The sequence below is a fragment of the Schistocerca gregaria genome, chromosome 2, assembly GCF_023897955.1.
Source record: "Schistocerca gregaria isolate iqSchGreg1 chromosome 2, iqSchGreg1.2, whole genome shotgun sequence".
NCBI classification, from domain to species: Eukaryota; Metazoa; Arthropoda; class Insecta; order Orthoptera; family Acrididae; genus Schistocerca; species Schistocerca gregaria.
The window spans coordinates 424,468,376-424,477,928 of NC_064921.1; positions in this window are offsets into that span (position 1 = coordinate 424,468,376).

Here is a 9,553-nt window from a genome sequence, read left to right on the forward strand (position 1 = left end):
AGATGAAGAAAAGTTTGGCTCTTGGAGCTCCACCAGACAATATAAGCCTTCCTCCATGCCAAAGACACACTCAAAGCAAGAAAGCTCTAGAAAGACTCCTTGGATGATTGCGAACCGGGACGGTCGGTGAGCGGGCCTGCAACCTAAAATGGTTCAAATGGCTCTGAGCACTATGGGACTCAATTGCTGTGGTCATCAGTCCCCTAGAACTTAGAACTACTTAAACCTAACTAACCTAAGGACATCACACACATCCATGCCCGAGGCAGGATTCGAATCTGCGACCGTAGCAGTCGCACGGTTCCGGACTGCGCACCTAGAACCGCGAGACCATCGTGGCCGGCCCTGCAACCTAAAAGACCTTGTCACTCAGATCCATCGTCACCCCCCCCCCCCCCCCCCCAAAAAAAAAAAAAAAACCAAGACGACAAAACTACTTCTCATCAGCACTGTAATGCCAGGATACTTGAACACTGAAACTTCCACCTCTAGTATCATAACACATCTACATGTGACCAGGAGACAGGCATCCTACCAGTACAGGACCATCATCATGTCGCCAAACTCAAAGGACCCATGTATATCCTCATGGGTCTTTGAGGTTCCAGGTCATGTACTGCACATACATGAAATGGAGCCTAAAAGACCAATTGGGGGGACCCTTTGAGGACCGGGACCAATTGGTCCTCGGTCTTCTTTTACTGCAGTACTACTAAGCATAACACGTGAAGCCCTCCTTTTGAATGATTAGGCAATTTGAAACCTTCAGTGACACTTTTTTTGAGGTAGTTGTTCACTCTATTAAATTTCCGACTAGACCATTCCTCTTACTACAACCTCACCATAAGGGGCGCCTGGTGGTATGCTGACTGTAGTAAGGAGGGTGACAGTTTGCAGGCCACATCGCTTCATTGGACAGTGAGCCCGATTTGGTTTCATCTCATGAATCTTGCAGACAATGCAGAAACAATTTCTCAGTTTTTTTTCAACATTCCGTTTTATGTAAATGTAATTTAAGCATAGATACACTGGTGTTTTAATATTTCCAAGCCATACACTGTCCCAAACCATCTATTGGAATATATCAGATGTTCATATGACCCTGTTGTAAAATGATCATGCCACGGCAAGTAAATAAGATAAAAAATATCCACTGTACTTTTTATTTCTTTGCTATCCATGTAACCATAGCCACCTTGTCTTTCTCCAATCATGTTCGATGAAGGGTTAATACTGCTGACCGCATGTGTTACAGAGTCTGTTCTGTATGAGGACCTCAATGTTTTTTTGCCACAAATCAAAGAATTAATAGTCATAAGCCCAGAAAACGCCACTGTAGTTCTCATACGGGAAATGATTAATGAAAGCAAATGCACTAGTTCAGTTTTCACCTGATGACAGAATGAACTGTCAGAAAGACAGCTTAATCAGACAAGAGAAGACTGCTTATTGGTAATTCAGAATCGTAATTCACTTTTGCGGATTTGACCCATGTAATCAGGACCATTTTAAGGCCCAAGCTACACAAGCTGCCACTTACAGTGCCAAGTTGAGAGGGGCCCCAGAGGCACAACAAATGTAAGATTTCTGTACAGTTCATACCACAATTCGTAGCAGCCGGTTAGGGCACCAAATTGAGAGGACGTCCAAATGCGAGATTTGCAGACAGTGCGTATCACGCTTAGTAGCAAAAACTGTGACAGATGAAAGTGTACAAGGAAAAGGGGAGGTGGGGGGAGAGAGAGACGCCAAATGAATAGTCACCCGTGTGGAAAAATATTCTCAAACCAACTCTGCTGTAATGCATGTTGCCCTGTGCCTAAGACATTGTTCTCATGTTTGTGTTAAGCGTCCAGATCTTGGACGACATAAAATGAACATCCGTATAAAGAGACTGGTCCACCTTGTATTCGATGTCATATAGAGAATTGCAGAACATACGCAAAAGTGAGTGCTCCAAGACGATCGCTCATACAGAAAATGTCCTTGGAGGAGGAAGTCAATTGCGCAGATTGTCTTCCAGAATACCCCACTAGGGTTCATGTAGAAACAGGCCAGTGGACTGATGATGATGATGATGATGATGATGATGATGATGATGATGATGATGATGATGATGATGATGATGATGATGATTGGCTTGTGGGGCACTAAACAGCATGGTTATCAGCGCCCGTATAAATTCCAAACCTTTGCTCAGTCCAAACTCGACACTTTCATGAATGATGATGAAATGATGAGGACAGCACAAACACCCAGTCATCTCGAGGCAGGTTAGTGGACTGAGGGGACGACAGGAATTACATATACTTCGCATCATATACTTGAAACAGCCGCTCATATCAAAGTGTTAGCGTCGTTGTGTCTAGATTGTGGAGCACTGGGTTTGATTCCTGGTCGTTCTGACATTTACTTCCCAAGGGGCTGGGTGTTTGGATTGTTCTAATCATCTGATTGTCATTAGTCATGCAAGTGGGGTTTAATCGAAAGACTAGCACCTGGCAGTCAAAGAATCCCAGACAGTGTCTCCCCCTCAATAATGCCATATGACCATTTCATTTTTTCATTGTACTTCATTACGTTGTTGTGGTCTTCAGTTCGAAGACTGCTTTCCTGCAACTACCCACGCTAGCTTACAGTGTACAAGCGTCTTGCTTTCTGTATATCTCCTGCAACCTATATCCACTTCAACCTGCTTACTGTATTTTACCCCTACACATCCTTTATTAACAACTGACGATTCTGTGATTCCAACGAATTTGTCCCACAACAGATCACTTATTTTAGTCAAGTTGTACCATAAATATCTTTAGTCCACATTCCAGGCATCTTCCACATATACCAACTCTTTCTTGATTTTCATTGGGGGGTCCTGCCCACTCGTCTTGTGTAGGGTACCTAAAGGAGGCGGCATTCTCGGAATGCTATACAACAATTCAAGCAAATCACATTAGTAGTTTTTATTATAATAAAGAAGATAGACAATACTTGGCTTTGAATTAACAATGGTCTTGCAAGAGATAGGCAACATGCAAACAATCAAAGTCCTTTGCTGTATGCAAGGTCCATGTAAGCAACTGGTATGGATCACATGTCACTGCTGTCATAGTGCTGTCCTAGTACTGTGCTGATCTGCGAGTCCTGGTCTGCTACAATCCAAATACTGTCTGGTCAAGGCTGGCTGGAGCGGTTCTCATTCACTTCATCTAGATGCCGCTCATATCGTGGTGAAGTCCTGGTCAGTGCGCGGTTGGCTGATGCTGTCTCACTGCCTTCTCTGGTCTTGCATTCTAAGTCTTTGTGCCAGCGCTTGTCAATATACCGGGACATTCCTCCCCCCCACGAGTGTGGGTGCAATGCTGGGCTGGAAGCTGTGGCTGCAGGGGACGTCAAGCTGCCGGCCGTACCCCGCCATCCGGACTGCGCTCTGGTGGAAACGTCCCCCAGAAAAACGACCAGAAGGGTACGCATTCACCTCCTGATGCCAGGAACCAGATGAAAAATGCCTCAACTGCTGAGGTGTGGGCGGGTCCAGCTCCATCGGTAGGATGAGAGATAGCAGAGGTGTTGAAGGCTCAGTCTCCATGGGGTCGTCCTGCGGTGCGGTGAGGACACTGTGAATCTGGGGAAGAGAGACTGAAAGATCATCGTGTACATGACAGCGAAGTCAATTTCAATGGCGGTGCCCTTAAAAGACAATATCATGCGGCGCGAACTGATACTTGTGGCCTTCCTTGGGCGCCGCATGCTGAGGAGGGTGGAGCAGTGTCGATGGTGGTGCCCGTGAAGCAATTCCGCCGGTGATGGACCATCTTGTGGGTACGAACAATATTAGGCAAGGAACAATTGCAAGGCTCGATCCCTGGTGTGTGCGGAGCGAAGTTTGGCCATCTGCTGCTTGAAGGTTCTGATAAAACGTTCGGCTTTGCCGTTTCACTGTGGTTGGAATGGTGCACTAGTGAGATGCTGTATGCTGTTGAGTTCACAGAATGTTTCAAATTCATTTGACGTGAACTGAGGGCCATCACCTGACACTATTACTTCAGGTAAACCTTTGAGCAAAAAATCGATGACAACACCTGAATTGTGCTATGTGAAGTTCTCGAGTTCATTGGCACAACAAAAGGAAACTTGCCAAGCAGAGAATTTTTGTGGCGAAGCGGACTGATTTTCCGCACATGCGTGACACTGTGACGTCATCTGTTCTATTTTGGCATCCATACCCTGCAAAGTTGGCTAAGCAGGGATGGCTAGAGGACAAATGTAGGAGGTAAGATAGATACTGCCTAAAGGAAAATTAAAGAGACTTTTGGAGAAAAGAGAACCACTTGTATGAATATTAAGAGCTCGGATGGAAACCCAGTTCTAAGCAAAGTAGGAAAAGCAGGAAGGTGGAAGGAGTATATAGAGGGTCTATACAAGGGCGAAGTACTTGAGGACAATATTTTGGAAATGGAAGAGGATGTAGATGAAGATGAAATTGGAGGTATGATACTGCGTGAATATGAAACTTCCTGGCAGATTAAAACTGTGTGCCCGACCGAGACTCGAACTCGGGACCTTTGCCTTTCGCGGGCAAGTGCTCTACCACTGAGCTACCGAAGCACGACTCACGCCCGGTACTCACAGCTTTACTTCTGCCAGTACCTCGTCTCCTACCTTCCAAACTTTACAGAAGCTCTCCTGCGAGACATGCAGAACTAGCACTCCTGAAAGAAAGGATATTGCGGAGACATGGCTTAGCCACAGCCTGGGGGATGTTTCCAGAATGAGATTTTCACTCTGCAGCGGAGTGTGCGCTGATATGAAACTTCCTGGCAGATTAAAACTGTGTGGCCGACCGAGACTCGAACTCGGGACCTTTGCCTTTCGCGGGCAAGTGCTCTACCACTGAGCTACCGAAGCACGACTCACGCCCGGTACTCACAGCTTTACTTCTGCCAGTACCTCGTCTCATGCCCGTGAGTCGTGCTTCGGTAGCTCAGTGGTAGAGCACTTGCCCGCGAAAGGCAAAGGTCCCGAGTTCGAGTCTCGGTCGGGCACACAGTTTTAATCTGCCAGGAAGTTTCATATCAGTGCACACTCCGCTGCAGAGTGAAAATCTCATTCTGGAAACATCCCCCAGGCTGTGGCTAAGCCATGTCTCCGCAATATCCTTTCTTTCAGGAGTGCTAGTTCTGCATGTCTCGCAGGAGAGCTTCTGTAAAGTTTGGAAGGTAGGAGACGAGGTACTGGCAGAAGTAAAGCTGTGAGTACCGGGCGTGAGTCGTGCTTCGGTAGCTCAGTGGTAGAGCACTTGCCCGCGAAAGGCAAAGGTCCCGAGTTCGAGTCTCGGTCGGGCACACAGTTTTAATCTGCCAGGAAGTTTCATATCAGCGCACACTCCACTGCAGAGTGAAAATCTCATTCTGGAAACTGCGTGAATAGTTTGACAGAGCACTGAAAGAGATGAGTCAAAACAAGGCTCTGGGTGTAGACAACATTGCCTTAGAACTACTGACGGCCTTGGGGGAGCTAGTCCTGACAAAACTAGCATCTGATGAGCAAGATGTATGAGACAGGCAAAATTCCCTCAGACTTCAAGAAGAATATAATAATTCCAATCCCAAAGAAAGCAGGTGTTGACAGATGTGAAAATTACCGAGCAATCAGTTTAATAAGCCACAGATGCAAAATGAAAACGCGAATTCTTTACAGGCGAATGGAAAAACTAGTAGAAGCCGACCTCGGGGAAGATCAGTTTGGATTGCATAGAAATATTGGAACACTTGAGGCAATACTGACCCTATGACTTATCTTAGAAGCTAGATCAAGGAAAGGCAACCCCTACGTTTCTAGCATTTGTAGACTTACAGAAAGCATTTAACAATATTGATTGGAATACTCTCTTTCCAATTCTGAAGGTGACAGGGGTAAAATACAGGGAGCAAAAGGCTATTTACAATTTGTACAGAAACCAGATGGCAGTTACAAGAGTCAAGGGACATGAAAGGGAAGCAGTGGTTGGGAAGGGAGTGAGACAGGCTTGTAGCCTTTCCCCGACGTTATTCAATCTTTATATTGAGCAAGTAGTGAAGGAAACAAAAGAAAAATTTAGAGTAGGTATTAAAATCCATGGAGAAGTAATAAAAACTTTGTGGTTTGTCGATGACATTGTAATTCTGTCAGGGACAGCACAGGACTTCGGAGAGCACTTGAACGGAATGGACAGTGTCTTGAAAGGAGGATATAAAATGAACATTAACAAAAGCAAAACAAGGATAATGGAATGTAGTCGAATTAAGTCGGGTGATGCTGACGGAATTAGATTAGGAAATAAGACCCTTAAAGTAGTAAAGGAGTTTTGCTATTTGGGGAGCAAAATAACTGATGATGGTTGAAGTAGAGAGGATATCAAATGTAGACTGGCAATGGCAAGGAAAGCATTTCTGAAGAAGAGAAATTTGTTAACATCGAATATAGATTTAAGTGTCAGGAAGTCATTTCTGAAAGTATTTGTACGGAGTGTAGCCATGTATGGAAGTGAAACATGGACAATAAATAGTTCAGACAAGAAGAGAACAGAAGCTTTCGAAATGTGGTGCTACAGAAGAATGCTGAAGATTAGATGGTTAGATCACATAACTAATGAGGAGGTATTGAATAGAATTAGGGAGAAGAGAAGTTTGTAGCACAACTTGATTAGAAGAAGGGATTTTGGTAGGACATGTTCTGAGGCATCAAGGGATCGCCAATTTAGTATTGGAGGGCAGCGTGGAGGATAAAAATCGTAGAGGGACACCAAGAAATAAATACACTAAGCAGACTGAAAAGGGTGTAGGTTGTAGTAGGTACTGGGAGATGAAGAAGCTTGCACAGGATAGAGTAGCATGGAGAGCAAACCAGTCTCAGGACTGAAGACCACAACAGCCCTGCCAAGTACAGTGTCGAAGTGCTAACTTCATACGAACAATCCCCCAGTTTCCTTGGTGAAGTAACTGCAACACTTCCTTTTGCAAAGCTATAGGTATCAACACAGGTGGCTGTCCACTCTCATTTTGAACAGGAATCACACCTTTCTGTACAGGAAGGCCATGCTGCCGAGCAAAATATTGGCGCAGCTATTCAATGAGTGAGGCCAAGATGTGCAAAATGTTCAAATCTGGATCAGGTTCCATGGCCTATAGCTCAGCGGAAAAGACTGAAGCAATTCAGAATCCTGAGCATCGATGTGACAACAAGATACAGTGGAAGCGTCAAAGTCTGTATCAGGAACAATCGGAAGACGTGAAAGTGCATCCGCATTACCATGTTGATCTGTCAGAAGATACACAATATTGTACTGGTATTGAGTCAGCAACAAAGCCCTTCATTGCAATTTTTGGGAAGTTCGTGCAGGAGTCCGCAGCTCGTGGTCTTGCGGCAGCGTTCTCGCTTCCCGCACCCGGGTTCGATTCCCGGTTGGGTCAGGGATTTTCTCTGCCTCATGATGACTGGGTGTTGTGTGATGTCCTTAGGTTAGTTAGGTTTTAAGTAGTTCTAAGTTCTAGGGGACTGATGACCATAGATGCTCAGAGCCAGCCACTTCGTACAGGAAGCCGGTTTCGTCGGGTCAAACAAAGACTGCAAACGCTTGTGATCTGTTACAAAATAGAATTTCCTGCCATACAGATAGTGGTGGAATTTGATGACACCATGCACAGTAGCCAATGCCTCTTCCTTAATTTGTGAATAGTTATACTGAGCTTTGGACAACACTTTTGATGCGAAAGCAATAGGCCTGTCTTTACCACTACTTCTGTGCGAAAGTACTGCACTGATTCCGTAAGAGGAAGCGTCAACTTGCAATACAAGTGGTTTGTCAGGATCAGTGTGAACTATGTATTGATCACTGAGCAATGCATCTTTAAGTGTTTAAAAAGCTACTTCGCACTCATCTGTCCAAATGAAGGAGACATTCGTGCGTTGCAAGCGATGCAACGGAGCTGCGATTTGTGGAGCTTTCTGTATGAACCGAATATAATAGTTCATTTTCCCTATAACTGACTGCATTTCTGTGATACTGCGAGGAATTGCAAACTCACGTATCGCTGTCAAATGCGACTGAAGAGGATGTACACCTTGACTGTTTGTCATGACCAAGACGCTGCAACAAAGAGTTTAAAAAATCACCCTTGTCCAGCCTACGCTTTAGTTCTGCTTCAGATAGCACACAAAACAAAACATGTAAATTTTCAATATATTTTTCAGGTGTATGACCTGCTACTACTAAAGCATCCAAATAGTTTGAACAGTTTGGTACTTCTGCAGTCAGCTGTTCTAAATACCATTGGAAAATGGTGGGTGCGGAAGCACTGCCAAGAGGCAAATGCAAATATTTAAACAAGGCCAAATGAATATTTACTATACACACTTTTTGAGGTTTTTCATCGAGCGGTATTTAAAGATATGCGTCGCGCAAATCAATTTTTGAAAAGTAGCGTCCACCACCTAATTTGTCCATCAGATCCTCTGGGTGTGGCAATGTGTAAGTATCAATCACAGTTTGTGGGTTGACTGTAGACTTAAAGTCAACACCGAGGTGAATGTGACTGGAAGGTTTGGGGAGCAAAAGCAGTGGACTTGACCACTTACTAGTTGATATGGGCGCAATAACTCCGTTTATCTTACAATTCTTTAAGTTGAGCAGCGACATTGTTCCGTGATGCAATGGGAATAGTTCTGGCCCTGCAAAATTTTGGATGAGCATTGTCTTTCATAGTAATATGTACAATAAAATTGTTAGCTTTGCCTAAACCTTCAGAAAAGAGTTCCAGTAATACTTTTAGCAAACTAGCTACAATGTCTTTTGTACTCAATGCAGGCACTGACAACATGTGGTGCTGAATGTTAAAGCCAAACAAATCAAAAGAATCAAGACCAAATATGTTCTCACACTCGTGTGATTGTAGCACTGTAAAAGTCACTGTTCATGTATCCGAGCAATACATAACAGGCAAAGTACATGTTGTGAGAATTAGAATGTCCTGTCCATTATAAGCCGCCGGCCGGCCGAGCGGTTCTAGGTGCTTGAGTCCGGAACTGTGCTGCTGCTACGGTTGCAGGTTCGAATCCTGCCTCGGGCATGGATGTGTGTGATGTCCTTAGGTTAGTTAGGATTAAGTAGTTCTAAGTCTAGGGGGCTGATGACCTCAGATATTAAGTCCCATAGTGCTTAGAGCCATTTGAACCATTATAAGCCATCAGGTTTGTGCTAGTTTTAGGTAGGCATGGGGAGCCTAACAGTTCATATGTGTGAGGACTGAGCAATGTGACAGAGGCACCCGTGTCCAATTGAAATTTCCCACAAATAAGTAAATGAACTAAAAGTTTGTTTAACTGGTGTATCACTGAAGAAACTGCACACTTACATGATGCAGACTTGGAACATACTGCATTAATGACATGGGCCTTGTGAGTAGTTTTGTGTGTGGCCTGAATTCTTATGTTAGTTCCGTTGCAAACATACGGATTGTATATGTCCTTTCCTACCACAAGTGTAACACTCAGCTTGTTGGGAGGGGCAGTCTTGGCG